Source organism: Macaca nemestrina, chromosome 19, assembly GCF_043159975.1.
Source record: "Macaca nemestrina isolate mMacNem1 chromosome 19, mMacNem.hap1, whole genome shotgun sequence".
NCBI classification, from domain to species: domain Eukaryota; kingdom Metazoa; phylum Chordata; class Mammalia; order Primates; family Cercopithecidae; genus Macaca; species Macaca nemestrina.
Genome location: NC_092143.1, coordinates 12,069,938 through 12,086,898, shown reverse-complemented (window position 1 = coordinate 12,086,898; position 16,961 = coordinate 12,069,938). Strand labels below are relative to the sequence as shown.

At 33.8% G+C, this 16,961-nt stretch overlaps 2 long non-coding RNA genes across 2 annotated transcripts in view; one reads left to right on the top strand and one right to left on the bottom strand.

Moving 5' to 3' along the window:
* LOC139359982 (uncharacterized) overlaps positions 1-16,961 on the bottom strand; it is a 134,507-nt gene that overhangs the window by 63,450 nt on the left and 54,096 nt on the right. The window lies entirely within an intron of this gene.
* The window catches only part of LOC105476961 (uncharacterized), a 70,343-nt gene that overhangs the window by 53,341 nt on the left and 41 nt on the right, over positions 1-16,961 (top strand). The window contains exon 2 of the long non-coding RNA XR_984358.1: positions 12,835-12,916. This is a non-coding gene — a long non-coding RNA (uncharacterized lncRNA). The remainder of the gene's footprint in view (positions 1-12,834; positions 12,917-16,961) is intronic.

Below are 16,961 nucleotides of genomic sequence, written 5' to 3'. Positions count from 1 at the left end.
ATCCAAATGTCAATTATTTTAAAAATACATTTGCATTCATATGGCTGTCTGCTTTATAATTTACTATCAACAATCTGGTTTTTAATTTACATTCAGCAATAACTGATTTACAAATTAACACTATCTCCGAAAGCCACACACATAGTTTTTACAGATATAAAAAAATCTTTATCCCAACCCAACTACCTCCACAGAAAGCCCTTGAGGAAGCATTCTATATAGCAAATAAGTATATGTATGTATGTATGTATGTGTGTGTGTGTGTGTGTGTGTGTCTTTTAATTTCAAGTTTTATTTTAGATACAGAAAATACATCTTCAGGTTTGTTTCACAGCTGTATTGTATCCTGGTTGTAGGCATGCACCCAATGGATACTTTTTTGACCGAACGCCCCTCCTGCCCTTACTGCTCTAGTAGTCCCGTGTCTATTGTCCCCATGTTTATGTCCATATTTGCTGAACACTTTAGCTCCCATTTGTAAGTGAGAACATGTAGTATTTAGTTTTCTGTTGCTGCATTAATTTGCTTAGGATTATGGCCTCCAGCTCCATGTACATTGCTGCAAATTACATGATTTTATTCTTTTTTATGGATCCTTAATATTCCATGGTGTAAATGCAGCACATGGACTGTATCCAATCCACCATTGCTGGGCAACTAGATTGATTCCATGTGTTTGCTATTGTGAATATTGCTGCAATGAACATACGAGTGCACGTGTCTTTTTGGTATAATGATCTCATTTCCTTTGCGCATATACCCAGTAATGGGTTTGGTGGGTCGAATGGTAGCTCCATTTTCAATTCTTTGAGAAATCTCCAAACTGCCTTCCATGTAAATTAATTTACATTCCCAACAATAGTGCCTAAGTATTCCCTTTGCTCCAGCATCTTTGCCATCATCTGTTGCTTTTTGACTTTTTAATAAGAGCCATTCTGACTCATATGATATGACATCTCATTGTATTTTGATTTGCATTTCTCCTATGAATAACGATGATGAGCATTTTTCATGTTTGTTGGTTGCTTGTATGTCTTCTTTTGAGAAGTATTTGTTCATGTTCTTTGCTCAATTTTTAATAGGCTTTTTTGTTTTTTACTTGTTGAATTCTTTAAGTTCCTTATAGATTCTGGATATAAAACCTTTGTTGGATGTATAATTTGGAATATTTTCTCCCATTCTATAGGTTTTCTGTTTGCTCTGTTGATAGTTTCTTTTGCTGTGCAGCACCTCTTTAGTTTAATGAGGTACCACTTGTCTATTCTTGCTTTTGTTGCAATTGCTTTTGGCGATTTAGCCAAAAATTATTTGTCAAGGCCATTATGAAGGAAGGTATTTCCTAAGTTTTTTCTTTTCTGGAATTTTATAGTTCAAGGTTTTACATTTCAATATTTAATCAATCGAGTTAATTTCTATACATGCTGGTTGTTGGCTCTTATGATTTTGAGGTATGTTCTTTCAATGTCTGTTCTGTGGAGGGTTTGTATCATGAAGGGATGTTGAATTTTATCGAAAGTTTTTTCTGCATCTATTGAGATCATCATATGGTTTTTGCTTTTAACTCTGTTTATTTGGTAAATCACATGTATTGACTTCCATATATTAAACCAACCTTGCATCCCAGGAATAAGCCTACTTCATTGTGGTGAAGTAACTTTTTGATATGCTACTGTATTCAGTTTGCTAATATTTTGTTGAGAATTTCTGTGTCTAGGTTCATTGGGGATATTGGCCTGAAGTTTTCTTTCTTTGTCATTCCTCTCCCAGATTTTGGTATTAGGCTGATACTAGCTTCACAAAATAAGGAAAGAGTCTCATCTCAACTTTTTTAGAATAGTTTCAGTAGGAATTGTACCAGTTTTGCTTTATTCCTCTGTTTGAATTCAACCGTGAATCTACCTGTCTAGACTTTTTGTTGGTTGGTAGATTGTTTTATTACTGATTCAATTTCAGAGCTCAGTGTTGGTCTATTCAGGCTTTCAATCTCTTCCTGATTCAGTCTTGAGAGATTGTGTGTTTACAGGAATTTATCCACTTCCTCTGGATTTTCTAATTTGTGTACATACAGTTGCTCATAATATTCTCTGAAGATCTTTTTTATTTCTACGGGACCAGTTGTAATTTCACCATTGTCATTTCTGATTGTGCTTATTTGATCTTCTCTCTTTTTTATTCTTTTTGCCTTGTTAATCTATTGAGAGGTCTAATCTTGTTTAATTGTTCAGAGAACAAGCTCTTGGATTCATTGATATTTTGAAGAGTCTTTTGCATCTCAGATTTGTAAGTGCTTCTCTAATTTTAATGATTTCTCTTTCTTCAGGTAGGTTTGTGGTTGGTTTGTTCTTTTTTTTTTTTTTTTTTTTTTTTTGACTAGTGCTTACAGGCACAAAATTAGATTGTTAATCTGAAGTCTTTCTGACTTCTTGATCTGATGAAGGTGTTTAGGGCTATAAAACTTTCTTCTCAACCCTGCTTTAGCAGAGTTTTGGTAAGTTGTGTCCCTACTTTTATGTATTTCAGAGAATTTTTAAAATTCCTTCCTTAATTTTAATGTTTACTCAAGAGTTATTCAGGAGCAAGTTATTTTATTTCCATGTATTTATATAGTTTTAAGAGATCGTTCTGATATTGATTTCTATTTTTATTGCACTGTCTTCCGACTGTATGCTTTGTGTGATTTCTATTTGTTTTAATTTATGTAGATTTATTTTATGACAAGGCATGTAGTTGATCCTAGAATATGTTCCATGTGCAGATGAGAAGCATGTATATTCTGTAGTTGTTGGGTGGAGTGTTCTGTAGATGTATATTTGGCCCAATTGTTCAAGTGTCAAGTTTACATCCAGAGTTTCTTCATTAGTTTTCTGCCTTGATTATTTGTCTAATTCTATCAATAGGGTATTGAAGTCTTCCAAAATTATTGTGTAAGTATATGTGTTTCATTGACCAAGAATAACTTGTTTTATGAATCTGGGTGCTCCAAAGTTTTGTGCATATATATTTAGGACAATGAAGTCTTCTTTCTGGATTATGGTCTTTATCACTAGGTAATGTTTTTCATTGTCTAAAATATATTTTGAATGTACAAAATCCATTGATATGCAACAATGTTAATTTTGGCCAAAGTATCAAGTTGTAGTTACATATTAAGTCCTATTTCCAATGAGTTAATGATAATGTGGTGATGCTTAATTTCTTAACATGGGCGTCTTTGAGAAAAAGAAAGGGAGTGTTGAATCAAAGAGGTCATTATTTTCATATAATTTCCCTTCCTGATACTGTATGTACTGAGAAATTGAGTTTACTCAACCCCCAAATGATTGAGTCATCCCCATTATTTGTGATAATAATATTAAAGTAATTATTATTGTGATAGTTATTGTTTTATGTCTGGAGTTACCAAGTTTAGGTGATCCATGCCACATAACTATTAACATGTATCATAAATTGAATGTATTATGTTTTTACAATCTGTCTTAAGAGAAAGATGATTTGTCAGAAACTTTATATTTTGCATTAACAAACTTTGTAACACAACCCAGAAAATCATTTGGGGAGTCAAATTAGGGCGATTATTCCTGAAATCAACATTCAGTACTGAAAAGCCACATACTTGTCTTCATACATGTTTATGTTGTGATATAGACACGAATGTTGAGCACTTGGCAAGACAAATGACAGAGAATATATTTATACTTAGCTTTGTTGACTTTGCTGATAAAATCACAACTTTGGGGTGTTTATATTATAAATTCTCAAAAAGAGTTTGCTTTTCTATGACAACTTCAGTGACAGGAGTCTAATAGCAAAAAACTTAATTATTTTTAAAAATAAGGAATGTCATCAATAGCTGGCATGAGAACTGCCACTTCACTCTGAAGTTTAAAAAAAAAAGTTTTCAATACTTAGAATGCTTGCCTTACCATAGTAGTAATTGAATGAAGGACTAACAGTGTGTCTTATAAAGAGTTAATCATGAAGAAAGAATAGTTTTGTATTAGAGTAATAAGCTCATAAAGTTGAGAAGTAACGGACCAATTCTCTGAAATAATACAGGGTCTTAGGATATTTAAAATCAGGTTGAAGCCTTTTATTGCACAGGTAAATATTTGTGGAGTGAGAAATGGCCAGAAAAATGTCACTGTTTAGGTAGCAGATATTCAGAGTTGCCTGAGAATCTAAACCAGAAAATAGGAATGGAAATGGAAATGATTAAAGAGCAAACCTTAAAGTGTTGGTTTTAAAATCAGTACAAAATTATACATATCCATAACAGAAAAACAGATAATCAGATCTAAATGCTCAAAATGTAGCCACACCTCTAAGTTAAGAGGGCAGTTAGTAATAGAAGGTACCAGGGAAAAACCAAAAAGTAATTTCCTAAATCCAAAGTAATCAGGCAGCTAGTTTCAAAATGTGGTCATTGAGTATGGTCACTTGAGGTAGAACTCAGATTGAATGCCAGTCCCTGTGATTATAAGGAGACAAAACACAACCCCAGCCCTGAAGTAACAAGGACATAAAAGAGAATCAAACATCAACCTTTTCAGACCAAGACACAGTTTCTAAAACTGTATTATAAAGCAAGTACTTGACAAATAAATGTAGGTGGGAACTAAGAGAGTAAATTAGGAAAACAGTGTGGAGCTGATTTGCAGTCACTGCTACTTAGACTGGTACGGTTTCCCATTATTAGTATCAGTTTGTGAGGTGCTGAAATATTAACTGTGATGCGGGAGTAAACAAAGAACACCAACACGACAACAAGTGACGACTATCTATTAGGAGCTTGCTAAAGCAGGGAAGTTAGCCACAATCACTTCAGTTTGACAAAGACCCAATGGCAGGCAGGAGAGTGGGGAAGTTCTAAAGGTGAATAATAAAAAGTGAAGGCTTTAAGCATGCCCTGATTCCAAGATGTTGGCATGGGGAAGCTGGAGATGGGCTATCTAACAGGAGCCGGCCAAATTATGTGACTGTTTAGAGTTGTGTATTTTGTTTTCTCTGATGCTAAGTTGGAAATGGGGGCAACAACTAGGAAAGTTAGCCGGTTTTGCTCAAGCGCTGGTGGCTAATTTGGAGCTGATTGTCACTGAGGTCTTGTTTGGCTTCCTAGTCTGGCTGCAGAGGTTGTGTGACAGAGATCTATTGTCCTATAAGATCTGGCTATGGTCTCTATAGTCAATCTCCCGATGAGTTCATGGCTTTAAATATAGGATGCAGAAATCAAAGGAGAAAAGATAGAATTAATGGGTCACACCCCTGTCAATGGGAAAAGTGTTGGCACACAGTAAGTGGCAATCTGGGAGTTCCTAAACAATAATCAAGAGCATTTATCCCTAAAAACAATGATGAGAGCCAGACACAATATAATTCTCAGAAGACACCATGTGCAGAGAGATGGTCATAGGAAGGAATGGGGACTAGTAATAAGGCAAATATGAAGAAAAAGAATATTCTTCCATTGGGTTTCAGGAACAGAGTGTGATATTCTCATTATAAAAATATGTTAAGTAATGCATATTCTAATTAGCTATATTTAACTATTCTACAATGTCTAAGCACTTCAAAACTTCATGTTGTACTCTGTAAGTACACACAGTTTTGTCTCTCAGCTTAAAATAAACATGAATAAAAACAGATTGTATTTATGATTATATGGTTGCTAGAGCACTAACCTATCGATTCCTAAAAATCAAAAGAGTGGAACTCGACTTAATGTGTACAGTGAGGGTGGGTTTGCAGAAGAGGCTGACCTAATCCTGGTGGCAAGAACCACATGAATATAGTCCCAGAGATATTTCAGAAGGCAGGAATTTACAACTCAGCAGACATACAGAGCAATTCAAAACCATTGGTTACGTTTTCCCACCTCATGAAGCTTGGGATCAATTCCGAGAAGGGAATGATTGTGGAGAACATTCTAGTTGGCATAACTAAACTTTCAGTAACTTTAAAAAAAGAAAAGAAAATTCATGAATTCATTGTGTATTACCCTGAAGTGACCAGATTCATTTTCTGTTTTCTGGAAGAAGTGAGGCTTCTAAAGTAATTAAGATCTGTTATATAATTTCTGAAGTTGCATTTTGTAGAGTTGAGTTGATGGGTTGTGGAAGTCATCACCATTATTTATCGTATAAATGCAACATTCTCCTGGTAGAAGGAGGGCTGTCCTTTAGGAATGTGTCGCCACACTTAGTGAAAATAATAAAGTTATCCTAAGTACAAAGAAAAAGAAATCATAAAGAAATGTTTCCTTATACTAATGTTATTTTGATGTTCATAAAGCAAGTTTTTTTGGTAATTATAAAATTAATGTAAAAACTTCATAGGAAATTTAGAAACCACAATAATGAAGAATGAAACATAGCTCCTAAAAGATGACCCCCAAATGGAACCTTTCTAAATGATCACTTTTTAGATTTCAGTAAATCTGCCATGATTAGCTTTAGGAGAAGGATTACTCCAGAAAAACACCTAGATCCACTTTTCTCAGAGTGGAATTTGGCAAACACTAATAGCTAATCTGCTTCTCTCAGAGAGAACTACCTTTCAGATTCATTTGGAAATGCTCTGTCATGTGCTGGCTCCCTTTTGCACAGGAAGACATCAAAAGTTCTTAGAAAGCCTGTGGTAAGCAAACCTGACTAACTTACTTGGATCATCAGGCAATGTAAGCGTCACAAGAGAATGGGAGAATATGGCAAAGAACAAAAAGAAGAGAGTGTGTGCACTAATAGCCCATGTACACTAGCAGCCCAACAGGCAAGCATGTGTACTTGAGTACAGACCTGAGAACAAGCAACAAGGAGCATACACAGGAAAAGACAGGCTCTAAGAATCGTAAGTGCTTCAATCCCAAAGAAGAAAATCACACACGGTGACTGATGATTATTTGATGAAAATTTAGAAAGAAAACACAAGGTCTAGTCAGACATTTTGCTTAAATTTAGAAAAATGGGTATCAAAAACTTTAGATAACAAATGAGAATAACTCTATGGTTCGGTTTAAAACTGAATAAAGGGTCAGAAGATATAATTACAAATACAATAAAAAGCAAAATTCAGAAAATACAAACAAAATTAATCTCCGTAATGAATGAAAGTGAGAGGAATATGAAAAGCCCAATGAGTCCACACAAGGGATTCTATAATTTTTTAAAAGCTTGAGTAATATACTGGCAGATTGAGTAATATACTGGCAGATTGAGTAATCTACTGGAAGATTGAAGAATGAGTAATGGATACATGTAAGAATAAGGCACAGAGATTCCGAGCTATTTTTTCAAAGCTTAACTAATTATATGAAATTTAGGAAAAGTTAACAGGAAATAGAAAAAAAAAATCATGTATCTCTCCTCTACATAACAAAAAGAGCCATTATTTGCTGGGGCTACAACTAATACCATCCATGTCGCTTCTGTCTCCTGGAAAAGGTGCCATTACCTCAAATTTACAAAGGGCAGGTTAAAGTTAGGTACAATGTGATCGAAGGCCAGGTTGTTGAAACACTAGAAAGAATCATTTAAATGAGTTTATTACTTTCTCTATTTACATCCCTTTCATTTAATAAAATGAGAAATACTTTAAAACTTCCAAAGGATCATAGAAAACAATTAAAATGGGCAACATTTCTGATTTTTAATAAGGTATAAAAATGGAATAAATAACTAATAAATACAACTTCATAGAAGGCAAATTTCAGAATATACAAACTGGCTAATTAAAATTAATCTTCTGATATATATTAGAAATAATAATGAAATTTTTTAGATGAACCTCAGGAAGAAAATGGTAAACACTGAGTACACAGGTTTTGTTAAGACGTAGCAGTTCCGGACCGAGTGCTGCTGGAGAAAATTCATGAATGTATATAGATCTGAGCATTTTCTTCCGCAATCAAATCTTTTCTACTGTTGAAAACCTGTCTGTGTGTCCCCAGATACGAGATGTACCCCCCGTCACGAAAGAACACATGATTCCACATCACTTTTCCTTTCTGGGTCTCTCTCTTATTTATATTTAATAATAATTGAATTTCTTGAAGTTTCCTTCTTGCCTACTTTACTTCATTTATTTGCCTTTCTCTTCTCAGAAAAACCTTCTCATTAAAAGTCCAAACCAAGCAACTACATGTTTATAGATACCCAGCCTGGCACATTCTTCCTCTCCCCTGTGTATAAATCACTTTTAGCTTTTTCCATAGAATTCTCTTTTTGACTCTTAAACTCGAGTAAGAATGTGTTGGGGCATCTTGTATGACTTTATCAAACCCTTCTTCCTGTATGTCATGATAATCTCTTCTCCATTGAGAACAGGTTTGTAGGGAATCCCATTGATGGCTAGTCAAGGTTAGTATGTATTTTCTAACTTTCTATATTTTCTCAAGACCAGTTTTCAGCAACTTTAGGAAATTTAAAATAGTAGATCATTTATTATTTTAGAATAGATCCTTATATCATTTTCCTAAAGTAGGATATTGTTCACAAGGTACACCTAAAATAAAATTCCAAGTCTTCAGTATATTAAAAAAGGCAATGTGGGGGATAAAATGACAAATAGTACATATATTTTAAGCATTAGAACTCCACTTTTGACAACACATATCCAAAAACTTCATAATCAAAGGACACCTAAAATGTATTGATAAGTGGCTTGTCACATAGAGACAAATGTTCAGCCTGCAGTAGGAATGTAAATTTTACAAACCAATATAAATTATAAATGAAATTATTCTTGTAAACATTTTGATGGATACAGCAGTGCATTATAATTCAACCTTAGTTCTTTTTGCTGTTCTTGTTCCCCTAGTATACACTATATTGATTTAGGAAAGGAAAAGGGATAGGCTTTTTTTTTTTCAAGTAACAGCACAGATAGTAACTATTGTAGGCATCACTGTGATATTATATTATCTCTGCTACAATTTAATTTTACTGCGGTAGCATGAAAGCAGCCACAAACAAAACATAAACAGGTTATTAAGGCTGTGTTCAAATAAAACTACTTGCAAAAAGAGACCCCTATAAGCCATAGTTTTCCAAACACTGATTTAGGACTATAAAATGTTTTGGATCTATAAAGAACTATTTATTACTCCTTGATCATTATTGCACCAAAATAATTGTATTCTTATCAGTTCTGTATTGAAAAATGCTGATATTTTGAAAATTTTTTTTAAACAATGATGCTATTCCTAAAATATTAAGTATTAGGTTTTTACATATATTTTGTAAAGTTACTACATGTATATGACTGTAGCTTCTTGATACTTGCAGTGATTGTATTAGGGAGTCACACAATGTTTAGCCTAATTTTCCCATCAAAGGATATTTGTTTTTCCTGGGCTACTTAGCATTTTCCAAATAATATTTGATATTCTGGTAAACTTAATAAGGCTCATTAGCTAGATTGTAAGTTCCTTGAACACAGAAGGAAGTATATATTACAACTGTCTGATATACCACATGGTGACTACCACACAATCATGCTTGATGGAACAGTCGTTGATTTAAGAGTAATTTTTCCTTTTAGGTCTCTAAAAAGAGCAAGGATCTTCTTTTGTGGGGCAGAGGTTTAGCACTGATGTTATTTTTGGATGACAATAAAAAGAAGGGTATCCATTTTGAAATTTCATGCCACATAAATACAATCACAAAACAGTTGACAAGGTAATTCTAAGGTAACTATTAAAAAATATTACATTGCCTAATTATGTGTGCCAATTTTTCTGCAATATTCCATCTTTAATTTGTGGCAGGTGTTAATAAAATAACAAAAGCAACAACATATTCCCAATATTTACTATAAGTCATTTCTACTGGAGAAATATTCATATATATTTCATCTAAATTATCGCAGAATGCAGATTGCTTTGTCCTCCTATTCTGAATTCAGTGTTACAGTTACAATAAGCTTGTCTGTTTTGAAATGCCAAATTGTCCTGATTATTTCTACTCTGGATTTGAATACACATAATGTTCATCCATTAAGAGGCTCACCCCTCAGGCAACTTATTAACTTTGTTTCTGGTGATCTTTTGAAAAATTGCTATACAATCTTCGTGACAACCTTTTAAAATGACTAAAAATTTAAGTTCCAAATAGGTCTTTAAGGCAATTTTATGCATCTGCAAAGGATCATCCTTATGGGCCTTTTATGCTGAGAATAGCTGACTTTAGATATCAATTATATTGTATTTATTTATTGCTATATCTACATGTTGCTTATATGCATATATGCTCATATTTCCTGTGGTTAATTTAAGATTGAATATATTGCTATTCTCCAAAATTGTTTTAAAGTGATTGATAATAAATTTGAAGCAATCAAGAATACATTTCCAGTCAGTCCTTCAAAAAGATAATGTCTCATCTTTGCTTATTTTATAACAAGTGTGCAAGAAAAACAATATTTGCCTTTTTAAATTGGGTGTATTTTTAATTACGTGACTCATTAGGAGAATTTAAATAATTTCTAGTTTTCTCCTCATTATGGTATACAGACTTGACATCAAAGATTTCACTGAAACAATAATTTAAAGCTCCAAATCAGTTTATTGTTTTATATGTATTTGTGTCAATGCAAATGGGCAGAATATGCCAAAGAGAGAGAAGCTTAGGCTGACAAAACTATAATGGTCAGAACTGAGCCACTCTTTCTCCTCCTTGTCAAGAGTGCTTACTTCATAGGAGTGACTGGCAGTTTGGAGGAGGGCCCCAGGCGAATGAAAGAGTTGAGGACAGTTTGGGAGCCCATCAACCAGGCCACAGGGTTATGAAACCTGAGCAACCCGGAAGTCTTAGGGGAGGTGAAAAGAAGAGTAAGTGGCAGGAGATAGGGCTTATTTTTAATATATAAGGGTCCAAATTTGTTATTGTTCATGCATATGTTAAGGTTCATCCTCTATTTGGTTCTGAGAACACACTTTCTAATTGCACTTAATCCTAGGTCACATGTGCTGCTACTGTGTTGAGGATGGATAGCACTGTTCCAACAACTTCAAGATAATTAATTTATTCATTTGTTTATTCATCAATAGGTTCTGTTGAGCATTTCTATATTCCAGGCATGGCGTAAGCACTAGGATGCAGGTTTTGTTTAGTCAGAGAGAGAGAGAGAGAGACAGAAAAGTGAAACAATAATTATAATTCAGTTTGCTCAGGACTATAATATGCACACAGAGATGTCTAAATACAGATGAGGTATCTGCAAACTGGCAGGCAGAGAAGGATTCAGAGAAGAGGTGAATTGAATTCTGAAAGATTTATCTGAATGTACAGGTTTAAGGTTGGTTCTTTAAAGTTTAAAAATTAGTAGAAATTTATCTTTGCATACACCTGCTATATTCAAACTAGTTTTTGTTCTCTATTCCCACAGCAAAATGTGTGCAGGGGTACCCACCGTAAGATAATGCACATTCTCTAATTCCACCTTACAAATATCCATTAAACCTCTTTTTCCCAGAAAACTCCCTAATTCCAATATTATTAAACACATTAATCCATAAAAAAATAGTTGACTTTCAGATAAGATAATCAATCATCTGCCACTAAATTTTCAACAAATTATACAGGACAACGTATAGATTGTAAATAATTCCATAGCTGTACTAGGTATTTCAGAAACAAATTCACCATATACAATATTGAAGAATTCTCTCCTTAATACAGTGTTTATGATACTGATTTAGAAATCCCCCTAATGCCTGAGGCATGCTTTACTGCGTAGAAATGTTCCCACTGATGAGGGAAAGAGAGTTATACGTATTAACCTGACAAAGAGAATATGCACAATGACTTTAAGAGTCAACCTAAAAGCTTACATCTTATCTGCCTCCTTATATTCTGTAGATGCTTGGAGCAAACCTTGAGAAAGAGGAGTTCTACGAACTAAAAAACTGAGCAGTACAAGCAAAAAAAAAAAAACATAGTGGGAAGTATTTGCCTAGTTACATCAAACTCAAGGGGATGTGTGTTACAGTCGTTATTACCACATTGTGTCTCTATGACTGCATAATTCATTAAGTTTTATTTGCACGTATGAGTTGTCTAGAGTCAGTAACATTGTTAATAATTAATTGTAAATAGGTTTGTGTTTATGTCCAAATAATATATATAAGTTTAAATAATATACAAGCTTATATTAATTTGCATTAACAAAATATTAATATAAAAATAGTTTAAGGCCAGAAAAGATAGTTTCAAGTAGTTAGAAAGAGGATATTAAATATTCCTAATCAAAAAATAATGAAAGTTTGAGATCATGAATATGTTAATTGCCCTGATCTGGTCACTGTACACAATATCACAATACCACTATACTCCAGTAGTCTGTGTAATTATTATGTGTCAGTTAAAAATATAGATTAAAAAAACTAGAGCTTATGAACAGGAAATAAATAAGACTACTGGAATTTTTTATTTATTTTTGAAGAGTTAGTACATTGTTCAACCTTGAGACATAAAATATTGTATCTATCATCACATTTTATAGCAATGTGCTTTGTGAATAAAATTTTGTTCTGACTTAAAAACACTAGATTTACATATCTCTCTTACTGTGCAAAAGGGCTGCCATAAAGAAGCACACCATCTAGATGGTAATTCAGAGTTTCTTCCTCTATTTGTTGCCCTTAAATAGAAATTGCTTCATCTTTCTTCCTTCTGTGCTTTTCAGTACCACAGTCAGTTCTATTACAAGTCAACATAGCAGTGAAGATGGTGGTCTATTGTATAGAAAAAGTATAATCCTCAAACAGTTATTTATCTTCATTTTATTTCTTGTTTTGGATAGGAGCAAAAACTTCAACATGGTTTTGTACTTTGTACTTAGATCATGGCCAGAAAGTTAGGAGACAAGCAGAGAATATTTTATTGTCTGCACCAAGCTAGAGATCATATTGAATAACGAAGAGGTAAGTCGAATCTGAAGAACTAACTTAAAATTATAAAGAACTTGATGTTAGTAACACTACTTATTTTGCAAGTATCCAGAATAATTTTAGCAGATGGGAACGATTCCCCACTCCCCGACTGAAGAACAAGAACATAGGTATTCTTGTATTGTAAAAGTGACCAGTAGTGAGTGTAGTTTGTAATCATATTTTTAAATGCTTATTTCATTTTTAATGATTAAATTGATATGCTGGTGTTCAATTTCTTTTGAAATTTTTTTAATCCATGCAATCTGACTTTGAGAACCAACTACTATATATCCCCTTTCAAATAATCCAATGTTAAATTGAAGAAAATCTTTTTCCAGTAAGACCCAGATTTAACAGAGTAGGTAAACTAGGAATAAAAAAGACAAAATCTTCAAATGGTAGAGGCTGAGAAGGTCAGAGGAGGAAGATCTCAGAAAGTCGTGGAACGGCAAAATAAAATATCTAAAAGTAAGCAGTGCCTTGGAAAGTAGGAACTGTGGTTCTCTTGGAGAAACGGGGCTTGGACAAGTCTCCTTGAAGCTGGCTGAGGGCTGACAGAAAAAGAACAGACTACCCAGACAGACCAAATGTAGAGCCTTTATTAACAGAGGACAGAGCACTTGAGCCATGAACACTGAAACAGGAGACTCTCACATTTCCTCTTCTGCCCAGGTAAAAGCACCTAGTAATGCATGGGAAGAGATAAACAATTGTCATATAACCCTCCTATAGCTGATAAAAACATACAAGAAGAATGTGAAACCAAACAGATGAAATGTTTAACTAATTTTACCAAAAAGCAAAGAGAAATGAAAAATAATACAAATAACAAAAACAAAAGGGCTCAGAGTTGAGAAAATCAGACAAGAAACATATGCTTAAAGGAAAACTGATATACTCAGAGGAAAAGCTATGAAATGAAAAAATTTCAACATTTCATAAGTGGAAACTAAAAGGCATATAAAGATCAAACTTATAGCATAAAAAGTGAGGTATCTAAAAGAGAATAGAAAAGTGGAGGAAATAAGCATGAGCAAAAAATAAATGAAAAGCCTTCAGGGTGAAAAATCAGTGATATAGGAGATGGCCAAAGAAGGTTGTATTAGGACTGGCTACATGATTTGTGGGGCCCAAAACAAAATGAAAATATGGCATCCTTGTTCACAAAGTAGGAAAAAAATGTCACATCCTTGTTCACAAAGTAGGAAAAAAATTACCGTTACAGGTATTATAACATGAAGGTTTTACCATTTCTCTTGAGGTCTCTTTCTCAATCAGTGATGGTGTTTTTTATTTGCTACTTAATGTCATGTTCCCCTGGGCATGGGGATGCCGGTGAGGTCACAGCAGACCCTCACAGCGCCTGGCAGCCATCAGGCACCTTGTTGATAGTGGTCCATTGGGTGGGGTCCCCTGCTTTCCAGTCGCTGAACCAATAAGCTGCCTAGGTGGGTAGTGAAAATCCAACTTGACATCACTTTTCCCCATAACCAGTCATTCTAACTGGCAGCAGAGTTTGCTACCACCTTGCCAGACTCACTGGGTAACTTGGAAGGTTGGCAAGAGGCTTACCCAGCCAGTCACCTGCCCAATGCCCCATGGTGTTTTTGGTCCTGCCACACTCCAAGATCCAGAGATGCATGTTTCTGATGCTGACTTTCTCTGATCCTGCTCTGTCTGATTAGTCCCCTGCTAAGTGCTGGGACCGCATCAGTCACTTGGTGTGTGGGTAGAGATGGCTGGGCTGTGCAGGGGAAATAGCAAGATGGAGAAGCTGATGGCCAAGAACCCATCCCAGGGAGTCAACTGAGGTTTCAGGGGCCCTATACATTCTTCATTGTCCTGTCTGACTTCACTTATTCAATACAAAGTAAAACACAGAATCATTAAGACATCAAAGACAGCCAAATGCCAAGCACGAGGTCCTTCTAAGCATGGGTTTCTTAAAAATTGCATTGATTGAACACCCACGAAGCTGGTTCTAAATGGATTTTAATAAGTGGAGTCCCCAAAACAGAAAAGCAGGGAACTAGGACACAATATGCACTTAAGAGAGTAATTGTCTAAAACCTTACCAAAAATAATTGAACATGCATACAAGAAGGCAGAGGGTGTAAATGAGAAATCAGCCCATGATATTCAACAGTAAGACACAGACTCAGCAAATCTTCCCAAATTTCTCCTAAGAGTAAGAAAATCAGATTGTCATCAGATTTCTGACAGAAACATTTTATGCCAGAAGGCAAGAAAATATTATTTACAAAATAGTCAAAGAAAGAAAAATGTAACTCAAGGATTTTAGATTCAGTTAGGCTGTCTTTCAATAATAAAGGGCACAATAAAATCAGTTATAAATATGCAAAATTTAAAGGAATATGTGTACCCATGAGCCTTCCTAAGGAAAAGATTAGAAAATGAATTTGTGGGAACCAGAAAAATTTGTAGAAACTGTGGCATGTCTATTTTGCTGTGGTTTAAGAAAGCTGGAAAAGGCATGATAGAAGTTGTATTATTTGCCTAGAGGTAGTACAAATCACTGCTCCTCACATTTGGTTACCAATTATCATTAGTCAAATGGCTTCAATATCCAGCATTGAGAACAGGACTTGTGTCTGGCTACATTTCTATGATTTAGAATAAATGTAAATGAATAATTCATGACCAGCCAATATGCTAGGCCACACAGGATTTTTTAAATTGTCCCTGTCATCTTGTCAATGTTTGCTTTACTTATTTTGAAGCTATGCTATTAAGTATATAAAAGTTTAGAACTCTATCATCTTTGCACATTTAACATTTTATCATTTATTACTTTACCAATTTGCTAAATTGCCTTAATTGTTAAAATATAAACATTGAAGTAAACATTTTTTTAGAGTACTATGGAACTCTGAGACTTTACGCTATGTCATAATTTTAGATGAACTGTGGTGTTACAGTGAGATTCTTCTTAACAGATTCCCACTCATTTGTGGAAACAAAAAGTAAAACAACTGAACTCATGGAGATAGAAAGAGAAATATTTTAAAATGCTCTCTTCTGCAAAAAGTTTATATTTTATTATATTGGCTAGAACACATAAACATGAACAAGATGTCAATTAAACTTCCGAAGTACAGGATATAAGAAAAACACAATGCCAGTTAAACAATGGGTCTAAATTATAAGCAAAAGTCTAATAAATTATATTTATATTGTTAAATTAAGGAGCTTCATTCTACACTAATTCTCCAAATATATGTATACCCTTTCTGTACATAGATTTAAAATATTCAAGCATACCCTAAATAGATACACACTTTTTGACTTGTATTTGTTTTAGAAAAAATAATTCTGATTACTGTATAGCCTTCAAATACATGACTGGATTTTTAAAAAGAGCTTAAATCAAATAAATTACTCACTAATCATACTTCTAATGATTTCCTCATGGAATGATATTTATAGAAAATGTCAAAAGTATTAATTTGCCAAAAGAAAAATTAGTAATGCTTCTTAACTCACTATACATTCATTCTAAATCAAGCTGATTTATGTTCATAAGAAAATACCATGTACATTATATTTCAGAAGTGCAAATAGTTCCAAGAGGCAATGTGATACTGGTTCTACTGAGTAAAAACAATAAAAACAAAGGATCGACTTCATAATGTGAATAACTATTTGACATTATATATTGTAATCTCCATCTTTAATTATAGCCTGAAATTTGATTTGAAATTCATACTTCTTTCAATCTAAAATAATATATTTTGACAAATTGCTATGTTTAATCTTTTTATTGTAAATAAGGGGGAATGTTATATAACACAAAATATTAAAGTTATTCTGTTTTCATGTTCAGTGAAGTATTGCATTTTTATATTTTTCCTTAGTATGATATTTGGAAAAACAAAGAGCAGCACAGAATTATTTGAAAAATGATATGTCGTCAAACAATTTTGATTTATCTTAGTAAAAACTATGCTTGATGACTGTATTAGTCCATTTTGTGTTGCTATAAAGGAATATGTAAGGCTGGGTTTATTTTGCTCAC